This window comes from Somniosus microcephalus, chromosome 1 (assembly GCF_052327205.1).
Source record: "Somniosus microcephalus isolate GS21.2 chromosome 1, FLI_Smic_1.0, whole genome shotgun sequence".
Classification (NCBI taxonomy): Eukaryota; Metazoa; Chordata; class Chondrichthyes; order Squaliformes; family Somniosidae; genus Somniosus; species Somniosus microcephalus.
In genome coordinates this window covers 179,147,584-179,165,099 of record NC_140987.1, presented here as the reverse complement: position 1 = coordinate 179,165,099, position 17,516 = coordinate 179,147,584, and positions in this window count along the sequence as shown.

Below are 17,516 nucleotides of genomic sequence, written 5' to 3'. Positions count from 1 at the left end.
TCTATTCAGAACACTCACCATGTTTTCTGCACTCTGGTGACTTATCACCTCCATGGAGGTTGCCATCCTTTCCATGGTGATGCGTTCACGCGCCACAGACTCCAAAAAGGCTCTGCTCATGTTCGCAATGGACTCCTACATTCGCTCCACACTCGCAGCGACCCTGGAGACAAAACCTGCCAGAGACTCCTGCATCTGTTCCTGGAGTTCCAGCACCGCTAATCTTGTGGGTGGATCCAGAGGCAGAGGGTCGACATGCAACTGAGCCGAGCTGGGAGAGTCCTGCGCCCTCTGACTAGGACTCTCCACTGCTGTCCCTGTCTCCACCATCTGCTGATGCTCACTTGTGAGCTGTGATACACCAGGTGACAACTCTACTCTATGCCCCGAAGGTCCCACCGAGGTGTGAGTGTCTGCAGGGTGCGCTTAATTCTGCTGACGCTGCGCCCTCAGAGATTGCAGCTTCCTCTGAGGAGTCTTGAGGCTCATGCTCTTCCTCCTGGCTAGTGGGGACGGGTGCTTGCGATGGTCCTGTGGGGGAGTAGAGGAAAGAGTCAGAGATGTGATGCCAAGGTTACATGCACATTGCATATTGCAGATGATCATAAGTCCATCTGTTAGAGCTTCAGAATCATTATCAGCAACTCATGCAATGTCAATGAGAGAGATGGAAAACTATTCTGTCACCAGCTTGCTGTGATGCACCCATCTGTCCATCCCCCACTTGCGCATCGTCCTCCACTCCCACGATCTCCAGGACCGCGTCTTCCCAGGGGGTGAGGTGGGCTACTGAGGGTGGCCCTCCTCCTGTCCTCACTCTTTCCCTCTTATTGTGAGCTCTCTTTTCCTGCAATGAGGGAGACAAGTGGAGGTTGAGTGAGCATGAAGGAGTGAGTGTAGAGAATCCATAGCATAGACGCTTAGAAGGAGACAAAGATGGAGTGAGGTGGCAAGACCAAGGGCCCTCCCTGTGTGTTGTCAGTTGTTTTCATAGCATCACAGTGATAGGGATTGTGAGGGCTGCATAGTCGAATAGTTAGGTGAATGTGACCATAGAGAGAGAGGGAATGGGTAAGGGTGCATGGATGTCAGTGTCAAGTGGGATGTGGAGGAAGAGATTGCTAAAGCTGAGTGCTGGTGAGGAGAGGCAATGGGGATTAGATTGAGGGTGATGGGAAATTCATACTCACTTTTCCAGTGCGCAGAAGGTCATGAAATCTCTTCCTGCACTGAAGCCAGGTTCTACGGGTTACTGACAATGAGTTGACCTCCTCTGACACCTGGATCCACACAGCCTTGGTTTGCTGGGGAGGCTTCTTCCTCCCTGAAGAAGGAAAGAACACCTCTTTATGTGCTCTTGCTCCCTCAACTAAAGCCTGCAGGGCAACGTCATCGAAGCGGGGTGCAGACCTAGGTCTCTGGCTGGCCATTCTTCCTGCAGGTGCCTCTCACTGCAAAGGCCAAAAGGTTGGCAGCCTGCAGAAGAAGCAAGGCTTGTTGCAGACCTTAAAAGCAGCAGCAATGATGATGTCATCGGAGGTGACTTTCAGACTGGAAAAACTCATTGGCCATGGGTTCCCACACGTTGGAACTCAACTGGCCAATTAAGTTAAAATGGCATCATTTTCCCACATCGATTTAGAATCGGGTGGCTAACACGAAATGCGGATTACACGACCCCAGCCTGCCCCAGTATCAAAATCCAGCCCATAGAGTACAAAAGCAAGGAAGTTATGATGAATCTTTATAAAACGCTGGAGTATTGTGTCCAATTCTGGGCACCACGCTTTAGGAAGGATGTGAAGGCTTTAGAGAGGGTGCAGAAAAGATTTACAGGAATGGTTCCAGGGATGAGGGACTTCAGTTACATGGATAGACTGGAGAAGCTGGGGTTGTTCTCCTTAGAGCAGAGAAGGTTGAAAGGAGATTTGATAGAGGTGTTCAAAATCATGACGCGTCTAGACAGAGCACATAGAGAGAAAATGCTCCCATTGGCAGAAGGGTCAAGAACCAGAGGACACAGATTTAAGGTGATTGGCAGAAGAACCAAAGGCGACATGAGGAAAAACTTTTTTACACAGCGAATTGTTAGGATCTGGAATTCACTGCCTGAAAGGGTGGTGGAGGCTGATTCAATCACGGCTTTCAAAAGGGAATTGGATAAGTACCTGAAGGAAAAAAAATTGCAAGGCTACGGGGAAAGGGTGGGGGAGTGGGACTAGCTGAAGTGCTCTTGCAGAGAGTCAGCATGGGCTCAACGGGCCAAATGGCCTTCTTCTGTGCTGTAACCATTCTATGATTCTATGGTATCTGATGGGCATTCAGACAGCACAGAGGCACTTGTGGGGTCAGGGATAGGGAAGGACCATTAAATTTAGATGTCAGTTTAAGGATGATATCATCAAGGTGTCTTGTTTTGCACACTTTACATAAAAATAATAAATTGCAGGACAACGGAGTATTACAGTTTAACTCTTTTATTAAGCATTAGGTCTGTGATCTTACTCATAGCAGCACCAGTGGGGAAAAGCATGGCATTAGGACCCCTAGCCTGGGTCTTCAAAACAATAGTAGTCCTTACAGATGCCTGCAGGCCAATGACAACTCAGCATGTGATCACATGTGACTATAATAGGTATTCCTTACAGATGCCTGCGGGCCAATGATAATTCAATATGCAAATGTTACATCCCCTTTCTTTTAGAACCTGGCTTCAGTGCAGGAAGAGATTGCATTACTTTTAAACCTTTCTTCTGCATAATGTTCTCGGTAGCATAAACATATAAGTAAACTCAGCATTTAACTAGCACTGAAAACATTTTAACGTTTCAATAACGATGTACAGTTTTTTTTAGGGCAGCGATCCGCCTACACCCTTTGACAGTTCACATGTCAAGGATAACTCTAGGCTTGACCTCTCGTCCCGACCTTGTGTGGTATGAAACTGAGCATGCTCCTGAATCGGTCAACAATTCAGGTTCAGCTTTAGGTTCAGGTAAGTATGATGTGTTTTGTGTATTGCTCTGTTCATCACACTCTGTTGAACTGATCCTCTTGCCGGAATGATGGTGTTGTTCCTTGGTGTTCAGGAGGTGCCTGCGATTGCGGCGGTACACATGTCCTTCTGGGGTGCGGACGTGATACGATCGCTCAGTGTCAGCTGGCTGGATGACGACTGCTGGCTTCCAGTAGTCATGCTCCTGGATTCTGACGGATTCTCCATTGTGTAGCGGCGGCAGTAGTCTAGCTGACCTGTCATAGTATCTCTTTTGGTGTTGCTGTCTCTGTACACATTTTGCATGCACTTGCTTGCAGCTGATGACCTCTGGCTGCAGCTGCTGGTTGGTGCTTGGAAGGATTGAGCGAAGTCTGTGGCTCATCAACAGCTACGCTGGTGACTTGAAGTTGTCAACCGGAGTGTTGCGGTACTCAAGGAGACTGATGTAGGGGTCTCTTTTGTCCGCTTTGGCTTTGTCCATGAGTGTTTTTGTAATCTGGACAGTTTTTTCAGCAAGGCCATTACTTTGAGGGTAATGTGGGCTTGATGTGACATGTGTGAAATCCCATGCCTTGGCAAATGACTCGAACTCTTTTGATTTGTATTGGGGGCCATTGTCTGAGATTAAAGTCTCGACCATGCCATGCCTGGCAAAGGCTGCCTTTAGCTTGTGGATCACAGCTGCAGATGCGGTGCTGTGAAGCTTGTCCAGTTCAAAAAATCTGCTGTAGTAATCAACAGTCACTATGTAGCCCTCGTTGTTCCATGTGAACAGATCCGTTGCCGCGACCTGCCAGGGCCTGTCCGGGATACGGTGAGGTATCATGGGCTCTTTGACATTTGATGGGCGGCGTTCTAGACAAATGGAACATTTTCCGACAATGCCCTCAATATGTTTGCACATTCCGGGCCAAAACATAATGTCACGTGCTCTTTGTTTGCATTTTTCCATGCCCATATGTCCAGCATGAATTTTTGTCAACATCTCTTCTCTGAGACTGGTAGGAATGATGATTTTTCTCCCCTTTGAAGACGATTCTGTTGATTTGTGACAGTTCGTCTCTGTGGTTCCAGAATTCAGATATGCTCTGAGGGCATTTCCTCCTTTCCTCAGGCCATCCTTCATGTATGACTTTGCTCAGCAGTGTGAGTTGTGCATCTTTCTCTGTTCCTGCTCGGATCTCCTTCAGTTTTGAGTCACTCACAGGTAAACTGTTGTACACCATGTGCACCTGCACATCCATGCCTTCACTGAGGCTGCTGTCCTGGTAGCTAAGAGACTTTCTGGAGAGCGTGCCTGCGACAGGAATGTCTTTGCCTGGACGGTGAATGATTGTGAAGTCGTACTTCTGTAGCTGAAAGATCATTCTCTGTAGCCTTGGTGGGGCTGCGGCTAGTGGTTTCCTCATGATTGACTCGAGGGGCTTGTGGTCGGATTCCACAATGACTTGTCGGCCATAGATGTACTGGTGGAAACGCTTACATCCAAACAGAATTGCATATAGCTCTTTCTCGATTTGAGCATAGTTGATTTCACTGTCTGTGAGAGATCTGGAAGCATAGCCGATGGGCTTTCCTCCTTGCACCTAGTCCGTACTTTGACGCGTCCACTTGTAGTCTGAGCTCTTTGTTGGGGTCGAAGCAGGCAAGAACTGGTCCTGGCTCTCTGGTGATTAGGTCTTTCATTTTCTGAAATGCTGTGTCATGTTGTTTGTCCCACAGGAACTCATTGGATTGTTTGAGCAACTGATGCATGGGTGCGTTGATTTCGGAGAGGCTCGGGGCAAACTTGGCTAAGTAGTTAACCATGCCTAGTACTGTCTCTAGCTCTGCGCGGTTCTTCGGCGGCTCCATTTTCTTGATGGCGGAGATTTTCTCTGGATCCGGCTTAATGCCATCAGTTGAGAGGCGATGCTCGAAATAACTGATCTCGGTGGATCCGATTATGCTTTTCTCGGGGTTGAGCCGGATACCTTTCTCCTGTGATCTTTGTAGCATCGCACGGAGATTCCTGTCATGTTCCTCTCTATTCCTGCCATAGATGAGGATGTCATCTACGATTGCGACTACTCTGTCGAGGCCTTCATAGGTTTCATCGATCTTCCGCTGGAATTCATCCTGAGCTGAGATAAGACCAAATGGTAAACGCAGAAATTGGTAGCGTCCAAATGGTGTGTTGAACGTTGTTAGCTTAGATGACTCTTCCGTGAGCTTGATAGTCCAGTATCCTGATCGTGCATCCATTACACTGAAGTAACATGCTCCCACTAGCTTGGGTGTGATGTCATCTAGCGTTGGTAGAGGGTAGTGAGGGCATTTGATAGCCTTGTTCAAATCTCTGGGGTCGAGACAGACTCTGAGCTTGCCTGTACGTGGTTTCTCAACCATTACTAACGTGTTGACCCACTCTGTCGGTTCTGTTTCCCGGACGATGATTTCTGTATTCTCCATGCTCTGCAGCTCCTCCTTCAGGTGACTATGTAGAGCAAGGGGTATCCTTCTCGGTGGGCAAACCACAGGGGTTGCTGCTGGGTCAAGGTGAATAGTGCATTCACCTGGGAATAGTCTGATTCCTTTGAAAACGTCAGCAAACTCCTCCATGACTGTCTGCTTCTCAACTTATGCTGTCAATGATAGCACTAGCTTGACAAGGTCCATGTCTAAACATGCCTTTAGACCTAGCACTGGAGGTGCTCGAGTGTCAACAATGTAAAAGTCCAACATCATGTCGCTTTCTTTGTACTTCCATTTCATCACGCATGTGCCTTTTACAATGAGCTGCTCACCCCCATAGCTGGTCAGTCTGCGTGAGGTGGGCTGTAGCTCACACTCATCCTTCAAGCTGTAATATTCACTCAGAGGAATTATATTAACCTGAGCTCCAGTGTCTAGTTTAAACTTAAGCTCTGTGCCCTGTTTTCCTATCTCAATATCTGCAAAGGCTTGCTCAGTCTCTGAAATCTGTTTTTTCTGTGACCCAGAATCAATAAACAGTTCCTCTGCATTTGGCTCTCTATCTGGCATTTGGCTGTCACTCACTGTCTGTACTGTTTTTCCGAAAACAGTCCTGCAAACTTTTGCAAAGTTGTTCCGTTTACCACATTTAGCACATTGCCTTCCTTTGGCAGGGCAGTGCTCCTTTTCCCCATGCACCTTGTTTCCACAATATCCACAGTTTTTGAAGCGTTATATGTCTGTGTCGCTCATTTTTAGAACTCTCTCTGTTCTTTCTGTTCTGAAACACGCTCTCTGGACGGTGTTCCTTGGTGTGTGTCTATTAACTGCGTGCACTGTCTGTTCATGCGAGCTGCTCATGGTGCCGGTTATGGTTTTCAACTGTGCTTGGGCTATCTCATGCAATCTAGCTATGTCCATAGCTTTGTCCAGCGTTAGCCCGGACCCAACATTCAAAAGTTTCTCTCTCACTTTAGCTGAATGTATTCCAAACACGATGCAGTCTCTGACCATCTCATCTTTATCTGCATATTCACAGTCTTTTACCAGCAGTTTTAACTCAGTCACGAACTGTTCAAACGGCTCACTAGCTCCTTGTACTTTCTCCTGAAACTTGTACCTAGCGAATATTGTATTTGTCTTGGGCATCACATATGATTCAAAATGGTCAAAATAACTTTTCAGTACCTTTGCTTCATCCGCGGTGAGAGACCATGTGTTAATGGCAAGAAACTGGCTTAATGGCAAGAAACTGGAAAGTACTGAAGTACAAAGGGTTCTGGGGGTCCTGGTGCACGAAACTCAAAAGGTTAGTATGCAGGTGCAGCAAGTGATTAAGAAGGCCAATGGAATGTTGGCTTTCATTGCTAGGGGGATAGAATATAAAAATAGGGAGGTATTGCTTCAGTTGTACAAGGTATTGGTGAGACCGCACCTGGAATACTGCGTACAGTTTTGGTGTCCATACTTAAGAAAGGACATACTTGCTCTCGAGTCAGTACAAAGAAGGTTCACTCAGTTAATCCCGGGGATGAGGGGATGGACATATGAGGAGAGGTTGAGTAGATTGGGACTCTACTCATTGGAGTTCAGAAGAATGAGAGGCGATCTTATTGAAACATATAAGATTGTGAAGGGGTTGGATCGGGTGGATGCAGGGAAGATGTTCCCGATGATGGGTGAAACTAGAACTAGGGGGCATAGTCTTAGAATAAGGGGCTGCTCTTTCAAAACTGAGATGAGGAGGAACTACTTCACTCAGAGGGTGGTAGGTCCATGGAATATGCTGCCCCAAAAAACTGTAGAAGCTACATCATTACATAAATTTAAAACAGAAATAGACAGTTTCCTAGAAGTAAAGGGAATTAAGGGTTACGGGGAGCGGGCAGGAATTTGGACATGAGTCTAGGTTCGGATCGGTCATGGCCCTGTGGGTAGCGGAGCGGGCCCAGGGGCCGTGTAGCCTGATCCTGCTCCTATTTTGTGTGTCTAATTCTGTTAGATGCAGGAGATGGTTCTGTAATAGTGGATTGGCAGTTAGGATCAGATCAGCCATGATCTTATTGAATGGCGGAGCAGGCTCGAGGGGCCGATTGGCCTACTCCTGCTCCTATTTCTTATGTTCTTATGTTCTTATGTAAAAATGTCTCTCCCTTTTTCTCCGATCCACAGGAGTAGGTAGCTGCATCTTTCTTCTTCCCCTTTGCTTTTCAGCGGACCCGAGAACATCAACTCCACGTGTTGCTTGAACTTGCGCCATTCTCCAGGTAAGTTCAAAGATTCCCAATCCATTCAAGGCAAGGGAGCTCCAACGATGTCCATTTACAATCACTATTCTGACACCATGTCTTGTTTTGCACACTTTATATAAAAATAATAAATTGCAGGACAACGGAGTATTACAGTTTAACTCTTTTATTAAGCATTAGGTCTGTGATCTTACTCATAGCAGCACCAGTGGGGAAAAGCATGGCATTAGGACCCCTAGCCTCAGTCTTCAAAACAATAGTAGTCCTTACAGATGCCTGCAGGCCAATGACAACTCAACATGTGATCACATGTGAATATAATAGGTACTCCTTACAGATGCCTGCGGGCCAATGATAATTCAATATGCAAATGTTACACAAGGGACAGATGTAGATGAGGAAAATGAGGGAGCCAAGGATGAAGCCTTGAGGTATGCCTGGAAGGAGAAAGTTGGGGGCTGGAGAAGATGTACTATCTATGCTAGAACATATAAGAACGGTCCTACTCTCTGTCATACAGTTAAAATGGGGAATTTATCTTATAATTCCAGGGCTCCTTAAGTGGGAGCTCCGTGGACCTGTCATATAATCAATGCAACCAGGTGCATCTGACCAAAACGGTAGAGGTAGGACCCACCTGTGGGCTCAGGCCAAGGCAGGAGCATGTACAGCTGAAGATGAAGGGGCCAGAGATTTTTTGGGTGGGAATTTGAAGTGGGGGCTGCTTGGGGCACATAGATTGTTCTCCTGGGGGAAAGCCGGCAGCCTCCCCCTCCAATTAGGCCAGCTACCAGATGTGTTTCTGTGGTCTTCGGTTATGTGGGGAGTTGCCACAGATGCACATTTGCTAACAGAAAGTCAGCCACATTTGTTAAAAATAAATGACCATAAATAATATTTTTTTTCAAACTCGCTCTCCAGTTTTGCCACCCTCCCCTGTGGAGCTGCGTGTGGACTCCACTCAATGATGCAATGAAGTTATGACCAATAACAAGAATTTACTGCATGGGAGATCACAGGCACAAGCCCACATCCTGCATCAAAAACAAAAAAAAAGGAGGAAAAGTGTATACTTACATTTAATACTTACTTTCTGCGGTGAGTGTCTCACCTCCTGACTCCCCAAAGCCTTTCCACCATCTACAAGGCACAAGTCAGGGGTGTGACGCAATACTCTCCACTTGCCTGGATGAGTGCGGCTCCAACAACACTCAAGAAGCTCAACACCATCCAGAACAAAGCAGCCCGCTTGGTTGGCACCTCATCCACCACCTTAAACATTCACTGCCTCCACCACCGGCGCACCGTGGCTGCAGTGTGTACCATCCACAAGATGCACTGCAGCAACTCGCCAAGGCTTTTTTGATAGCACCTCCCAAACCCGCGACCTCTACTATCTAGAAGGACAAGGGCAATGAGGAAATCTACATGATATAAGGGGTTAATTTCAGGTGCTTGCTGGGTAAAAGTTTTCAGACTTGACACCGGTCAAGAGTCGATGTGTAACTAGAGCTATTGCACGTACTTGGATTACAGCCAAGAACAGATGTCTGCCCACCTAATGAGAATGTAGAAGTGAAACAATGGGTTCCGTTTGAAGTACCCAGTGACCTGACAACTTGCGACCGTAAGCAAACCTAGCCTCCCGATACATGATTAAGATTAAAGAGGACCTCCGGTTACACGATTCATATCCTGTTATATCTTAACCGTTGACTTATGTGTCCAGGATCCTTCTGTCAATATGTCATAAGACCTAATGATTAATCTAAAATGTATCCTGATTGAGGAACAAAGGAATGTCAATTAAACTTGTTTGTTACACTGTATAAATATGGAACGCTTACGCTGTATCATTGGAATAATAGCCTCACCCCTTGAGTGGAGGTACTGATTCCCCTTGCAAGCGAAATAAAAGGCCTGTCCGTCTGACGAATCCAAGAGTGTATTGAGTCATTACCCAGAGCTAAGAAGTAAGGCACTTCAACAATTTGGAGGTTCCACCGAGATGGCTTGCTGTACCAATTGGTGAGTTAACAGACGCCGAGTACGTTGCTCGATTAGGAAAAATCCCATCGGCCGAAGGTGGTGTTTTGCCACATTTTTGGGACTTCCCTGCCAGAAGCATAGCTGCGCATAGTCTATTTATTCCATTGGACAGTACTGCCATCGGGTAATTGACTCACAAGGTTCGGAGGTTAAACTGCCGTTGTGACTGCTTCCCTTTCAGAAACGGAACAGAGGATCAGCCATGAGGCGCTGACGCCCCGTGAACAGGATCGTGCAGAAAAGGACTGTATAAAGGTACCAGAGAGAGAAGGTTAAGTCACGAATTTGATTAACTAAGGAGCTAGCGATTTACTGGAAATTGAACTAGCAAGGTTCCAGCTTGCTAAGAGAGAAGGTTAAGTCACGAATTTGATTTAACTAAGGAGCTAGCGATTTACTGGAAATTGAACTAGCAAGGTTCCAGCTCGCTAAGAGAGAAGGTTAAGTCACGAATTTGATTTAACTTAGGAGCTAGCGATTTATTGGAAATTGAACTAGCAAGGTTCCAGCTTGAAGTTAGTTGGGACAAATTGAAGGCCCTTTTTGCTGAAGATTTGGCTAAAGGGAGTAGGGTAGAAGGAGAGAGAGTGGGTGAAGTTAGTTGGGACAAATTGAAGGCCCTTTTTGCTAAAGATTTGGCTAAAGGGAGTCGGGTAGAAGGAGAGAGAGTGGGTGAAGTTAGTTGGGACAAATTGAAGGCCCTTTTTGCTGAAGATTTGGCTAAAGGGAGTAGGGTAGAGGAAGGAAGAGTGGGCGATTGTCTGAAACACAGTGTCAATGTTTAATGTTTATGAGAGTGAGTATTTAACTACTTGTTATTATCAATCAACTTTGTCCAGTAAGGCTGCATAGGTTGGGGATTTAGTAACACTTTGGTTGTTGTTTAACAAGTGTATTGTTTATTGTTTATTGTCATATGTATTAATGTTTAGTCATGCCTGATCTGTAGAGGCGTCCCACGCAGATCATAGAATGTTACGGAATTGTTGTATGTTTTAACTAAAATATTTAAGCTGAAAAAAAAAACTGCAGAAGGGGTTGGAAAAGACCCAAGCCGGGGAAGTGAGTCCCGCGGCGGAATGTATTGTTGAGAAAATAGTGATGCCTTTTACATGATCCACTAAGCTATTGTGGATTCAGTATTTTCCCCAGTTAGAAATACCTTCCACGAGGGTTGAGAACCCTCGAGTTTTAAAGCATAAGGATATGTCTTAATGTGTTGTAAATATTTTTTTAAAAAACCTTGTTGCAGTCAGTTGACTAAATTCAGTCAGGAAGTGCTGAGTTTCAGTCGCCTAGCCTCAGGCCGGTTATTAAGAGGGCAAATGCCCCACGTGAAGGCCGGGACCATAAAGTAGGCGCCGGAACTCTAAAGGCACTCGGAGTGACAAATGGTCAAGGACTTTGTGACACTGATTTGAAGTAAAGACCAAGAAGATTGGATGTGACTGTAATTTTGATACGTATGTATAGTTTATTAATCTGATCTGTAGGGGCGTACAACACAGATCACGGATTGTCACAGGAGTTTAGATTGTTTTAAGTGAACCATTTAAGCTGCTAAAATGGGTGCTAGCACCAGTAAGCCACCCAAGAAAGGCACGCCAGCAGCCTTTATGTTAAAGAACTGTGGTCAATCATCCATTGATCACCTACCAAATTGGTCCAAATGGACTGTAAATAAGACTAGACCCTTTCCCTCAGATGGTTCATTTAACATAGAAAGAATTACTTGCCTCGAGGAATGTTTAACGGACAAGAGAGAAATAGAGAACAGCCAGATAAAAAGACTGCCTCTATGTTTGTTGAGTCAGAAGAAAAAAAAAATTACCCCGAAGAAATACCTTTTTCCTCTATTATGGTAGGATAACAAGGTAACTATAGAAGGATGAATAGAGGGGAATATAGAGGAAGACGTGGTAGAGTAAGAGGGTATGGACGATCTGGTAATTGTTACAATTGCGGACAACCCGGACATTGGGCAAACCAATACCCTGCGAAAAATCGTCAGAACGAAACCTCCAATAATGGACCTCCGTTAGAGAATAAAGGTCCTAATTTCACTGTCCATAACCCTTTTTCGGACTAGTCAGGAGGTTACCCTACAAACGGACAGGGATTTAGGAGAAATAGAGATCAGAATTACTGACTGACACCAGCAGCCCCAGGCGCCACAGACCACCAAATGCCCGTTGTTTCATTTTAGTAGATACAGGAGCAACCTTTTCGGTGTTAGGGAAAGGATATTCTGAAGGAATGCCTATTAATGGGAAAAAGACCCCGATAGCTGGATTGGCTGGAATACTACAACGCTTGAATCAATCGACTCCCCTCACAGTAAAAGTAGAAGAATTTGAGGAAGAACACTCCTTTCTGTTATCAGGAGATGTCTCTATGAATTTATGTGGCAGTCTGTAAATATCTATACTGACTCTCGATATGCTTTTGGAGTAGCTCATGATTATGGACAGATTTGGAAGATTTGCGGTTATTTAACGTCATCAGGAACCCAAATTAAAAAATGCACGAGGTTCAAAACCTTTTATTAGCCATCCAGAGACCTAAGCAGATTGCCATTATTAAGTGCCAAGCGCACACGGGGCATTTGGACGAGGTTGCGCTTGGAAACGCTGCTGCAGATAGCGCTGCTAAGTCAGTAGCTATATCAAGTACTGAACGACAAGTTTCAGCCTTCCCTGTTAGGGAAAAGCCAGAGATACCGCAGCCCCCGTCCTTAGATGATGTGCTGACCCATCAAGATAGGGCCAGTTCTGATGAAGTAAAGGAATGGGTTGTTAATCATTGTTTTAAAAACACTGACGGCTTATGGGTTCATCATGACGGCCGCATGGTGGCACCCAAATCATTATTATCACCAATTGCCCGATGTGTTCATAAATTCACCCACGCGGGCAAAGGGGGGATGGCGGACTATATCCTCAAGACCTGGTATGCACCAGGAATCTCAAAGTTGGCAAAATAAATATGCGAAAATTGTACTATTTGCCAGACCATGAACGCAGGGAAAATAAAGAAGGTACAGCCCGCATCCCACCCAAACCCCATGGGCCCTTTTGTACACTTGCAAATGGATTTTATTGAACTACCTGTGTGCATGAGCTTTAAATATGTATTAGTTATTGTTGATATGTTTTCAAGATGGATTGAAGCGTTTCCTTGTAGAAAGAGTGACGCCACCACTGTTGCTAAATGTTTATTGAAGGACATTGTGCCTCGCTTTGGGATACCAGCAAAACTGTCAAGTGACAATGGGTCCCATTTTACGGGAACAGTGATTAAGGAACTATGCAAAGCCTTACAGATTAACCAGCACCTCCATTGCAGTTATCATCCACAGTCGGCTGGACTAGTGGAAAGATATAACGGGATGCTGAAAAACAAGCTTGCAAAACTGTGTAAAGAAACTGGACTTAAATGGGTTGATTTGTTACCCATAGCTTTAATGACAATGCAGTCTGCTACCAACAGAACTACAGGATTGTCGCCTCACGAGATCGTCATGGGAAGACCACAAAGATTGCCCTTTTCGGCACCTTTAACAGCTAAACAAATGGACATTCATAAAATGGAGGAAGATATGTTGAGTTATTGCATTGCACTAACCAAATGCATTTCTAGTTTCCATCAACAGGTGAAGGAAGCCCAGGTCGACCCCACTGAAGGAAAGTGCCATACTTTCGAGCCAGGAGATAACGTCTACATAAAAATCTTTAAGCGAAAGAATAGCCTTCAACCCAGACTTGAGAGACCCTTCCAGGTACTCCTGACCACAAACACCGCTGTAAAAGTAAAGGAGCGACCAACATGGATACACGCGTCCCATTGTAAGAAGGCATCAGTTGAAGACGATACACTGTCAAGATGAACTGGATTTGGACTCTAATAAGACTGTTCCTTTTGTTAACGATAATTGAAACTGCCATATTGATTTACCCAGATCCCCTGAAGGGCAAACCATGCATAGAAGAATGTGTACTTTTAAACAGTGATTTCTTTTATATTATATGCTATAACGAGACTATGAAGGTTCAGCTTCAGGATCACACTACGCAGGTACCCCCGTATCAACCCCTGAGTCTTAGGATTAGGCAGAATAAGATAGTAGAAGAAGATAGTGGACAGAAGCTTGATAAGCTATGGGTTACATGCCCTGATACTGTGTATTAGTGACGTCAATGGGAACCATAAATAATACAAGAGGAGAAGTCTGTCTGGTAAACGACAATGGAGAAGGATTGATGGTTGGATGGAGTGAGTGCAAATGTAACTACACTTTGACTAAAACTACTACTAAACCACCGGGTGCAGTCAAATGGCCCTATTGGGGACGGTGGAACCTGTCCACAGTACAAAATTTGACGAGTAGAAAAATCTGGAAAGGAGAACAAGGAATAGGAATGATGCACCAGATATGGAACAAATTTGAAGCCTATAATAACACCTATTTCATCTGTGGGCATAGAGCATACCCTTGGTTACCACAAAATTGGACTGGGCCATGTTATTTGGGATATGTAGTGCCCTATATACATCAAGGCCTAGAAATTCAGTGCCCTTAGCGCCGATTTTGCGGCGCTAGAGGGCCTAGCGCTGCAATTGGCGCCGGTTCCTAAATTGCCTGGGGCCCTTCCGCGGCGGTAGACCGGTAGCGCTGCGCCGGCACCGATGACGTCATCGGTGTGTGCAGCGTCCCGGTTGCCGTGGTAACCCGGCCCCAAGCCGAAATTCAGTTGCGCCCGCCTCGCCCGTGGCAGGCGCAACTAAGACTCTGGCAACAGAGTCTTCCCCCAGTGTGTGCCGGCGCATAAAGGTGGAGCGGCGGCCGCCTGCCCGCACCTCCCTTCCCGGACTCCTGCATTCCCCCCCCGTGGCCCTGATCAGTGTCTGATGCGAGCCCGGCACTTCCCCGAGGTGCCGGGCTCAGATGTCGGGGCAATCCGCCGGACAGTTGTCGGCTGCAGGCAGCTCCTCCTTAACAGGAGGAGGAGGCCTGCAGTTCCCCCGCCTGCCGCACCGCATCGGGTGCCGCAGCGGGGGATTAGCGCCGGGAAACCCAAGTTCACGCCCGTTTTGAGGCGCTAAAGGAGGGTTTTAGCGCCCGCCGCCGTCTGGGCCCAGCGCACCCGAATTTTTGTCGGGCGCTGCCGCATTACCGCTGGCGCAAACTTTCTGGCGCTACAGCCCTGGCAAGACCAGAACCCAATTTCTAGGCCCATATTTCATCTTTGGATAGCCACCCTGGGACACAAGCAAAACGAGCCATTACAGAAACTGAAAGGTTCTTTGCTATAGCATTTCCCTGGTATGGAACAGGGAAGTTAGCAAGAGAATCTATAAACATGGCAGCAGTGTTGGAATAAATAGCCAATGATACTGCTGATGCTCTTAGTGATGTAAACGCAGAAATGGTGGCTTTGCGCACTGTTGCCTTACAAAACCGCATGGCTCTGGACTATTTGTTGGCAAAAGAAGGGGGCACATGTGCAATCATAAAAACCGAATGTTGCACCTATATTCCAGATAGCTCAGAAAATATCACCAACCTGGTAAACCACATAAGGGAGGCCGTAGAGAAACTACGTCAACCTGAACAGTGGTCCATGTGGGATTGGATTTCAGGGTGGGGAGGAGCACTAGGAAAGCAAATTTTGGAAGTATGATTGTGTACAAAAGTCCTTTCCTCATTAACATCAACTCCTCCAGTACCAATGATGTCTGAATATGAGGATATTAAGGGTGAGACCTTTGATGTAGAATTTCTTAAACTTAGCGAAATAGATTGTCCTTAGTAAGGACAAAAGGGGGGAATGAGGAAATCTACATGATATAAGGGGTTAATTTCAGGTGCTTGCTGGGTAAAAGTTTTCAGACTTGACACCGGTCAAGAGTCGATGTGTAACTAGAGCTATTGCACGTACTTGGATTACAGCCAAGAACAGATGTCTGCCCACCTAATGAGAATGTAGAAGTGAAACAATGGGTTCCGTTTGAAGTACCCAGTGACCTGACAACTTGCGACCGTAAGCAAACCTAGCCTCCCGATACATGATTAAGATTAAAGAGGACCTCCGGTTACACGATTCATATCCTGTTATATCTTAACCGTTGACTTATGTGTCCAGGATCCTTCTGTCAATATGTCATAAGACCTAATGATTAATCTAAAATGTATCCTGATTGAGGAACAAAGGAATGTCAATTAAACTTGTTTGTTACACTGTATAAATATGGAACGCTTACGCTGTATCATTGGAATAGTAGCCTCACCCCTTGAGTGGAGGTACTGATTCCCCTTGCAAGTGAAATAAAAGGCCTGTCCGTCTGACGAATCCAAGAGTGTATTGAGTCATTACCCAGAGCTAAGAAGTAAGGCACTTCGACAGCAGCAGGCACCTCCAAGTTCCCCTCCAACTCACACACCATCCTGACTTGGAAATATATTGTCGTACCTTCATCGTCGCTGGATCAAAATCCTGGAACTCCCTCCCTAACAGCACTGTGAGAGTACCTTCACCACACAGACTGCAGTGGTTCAAGAAGGCGGCTCAACACCACCTTCTCAAAGGCAATTAGGATTTGGCAATAAATGCTGGCCTTGAATGTAGCAGATATAAGTACAATAGTCATTTTAGATTTTAAAATATCAAAAGGCAAAAGGCAAGAATAATGAAGGTGAACTCCCCATTTACCTCTGCCATTGCTACTCTGCACCCATTTGCTTTGAGTTTGAGTGTGCCCGGGGGTAACTGAAAATTAATGATGGCTTCTGCAATAGTTCAGCACTGTGGTCCAGTGAGTAGCTAAGCCCTATATACCAGTGAGGTCTCAGGTATGATGCCCAGTTTGTGTTGATCTCATTGGAGCTGGCAGTAGAGGTGCTACAATTGGCCTCAGCACCTCTGGGTTAGGGTAGAAAAAAGTGACTGCGGTTCCTACTCCTGATTGTTATTCAGCCAGAAGGGCACATTTATGGGCATCAGGCGAGGATAGGATAGGACTTATCAGTGATGCCTCCGGCAGCTGAATAGACAGTTGACTCTCATATATGAATAATGGCCACTTGAGCAAGATACCACAAGGTCAGTGGAACTGTACTACAGCAAGACCACATCACATTCAATTCTTTAAGATTTGGTCACCATTCCTACAGTACTGTAAAAAGATTTCTCTGAGATAAAGGAAGAGTTGCCTTAACAGACTATGAAAAATGATAACACACATACCAAATTACTAGCCCTTAGCCACATAATTATTTTCAATACCTCAAACAATAAATAAGCAGGCATTCAAATCACTACAGGAATATTAGCAATTAAATTTACATGGCCATGTCTAATACAAAGGGGAAATCAGTAATCATGCATGTTGTGTTTTAAGATTCTTTATCAAAAAGTTTTTTTTTAATTCAGACAGATTAGCTGTGAGTAGTCTAAATTAATGCAAAATCCTGTGAATAACATTAAATAATTAGGTTTTAAGTATTTAAACAGAATTAGAGGATATAAATAACATGAACACAGTTCTTAGATTTAAAAACTAAATAAAAGGTAGAATGATTCTAGGATAATAGCCCTGTGCCGAGATGGTCAAAATCAATCTTTTTGATAAAGATAACGAATATTTTTATAACTATATATATCTGTCACACAAGATTGGATAAGTACTTTGAGTAAAATGCAGTCCCTTCAGGCTTAAGTTCACTATTAAGTGTGCAGAAATTTCTCTTTGTACCATTTTGTGGCAGT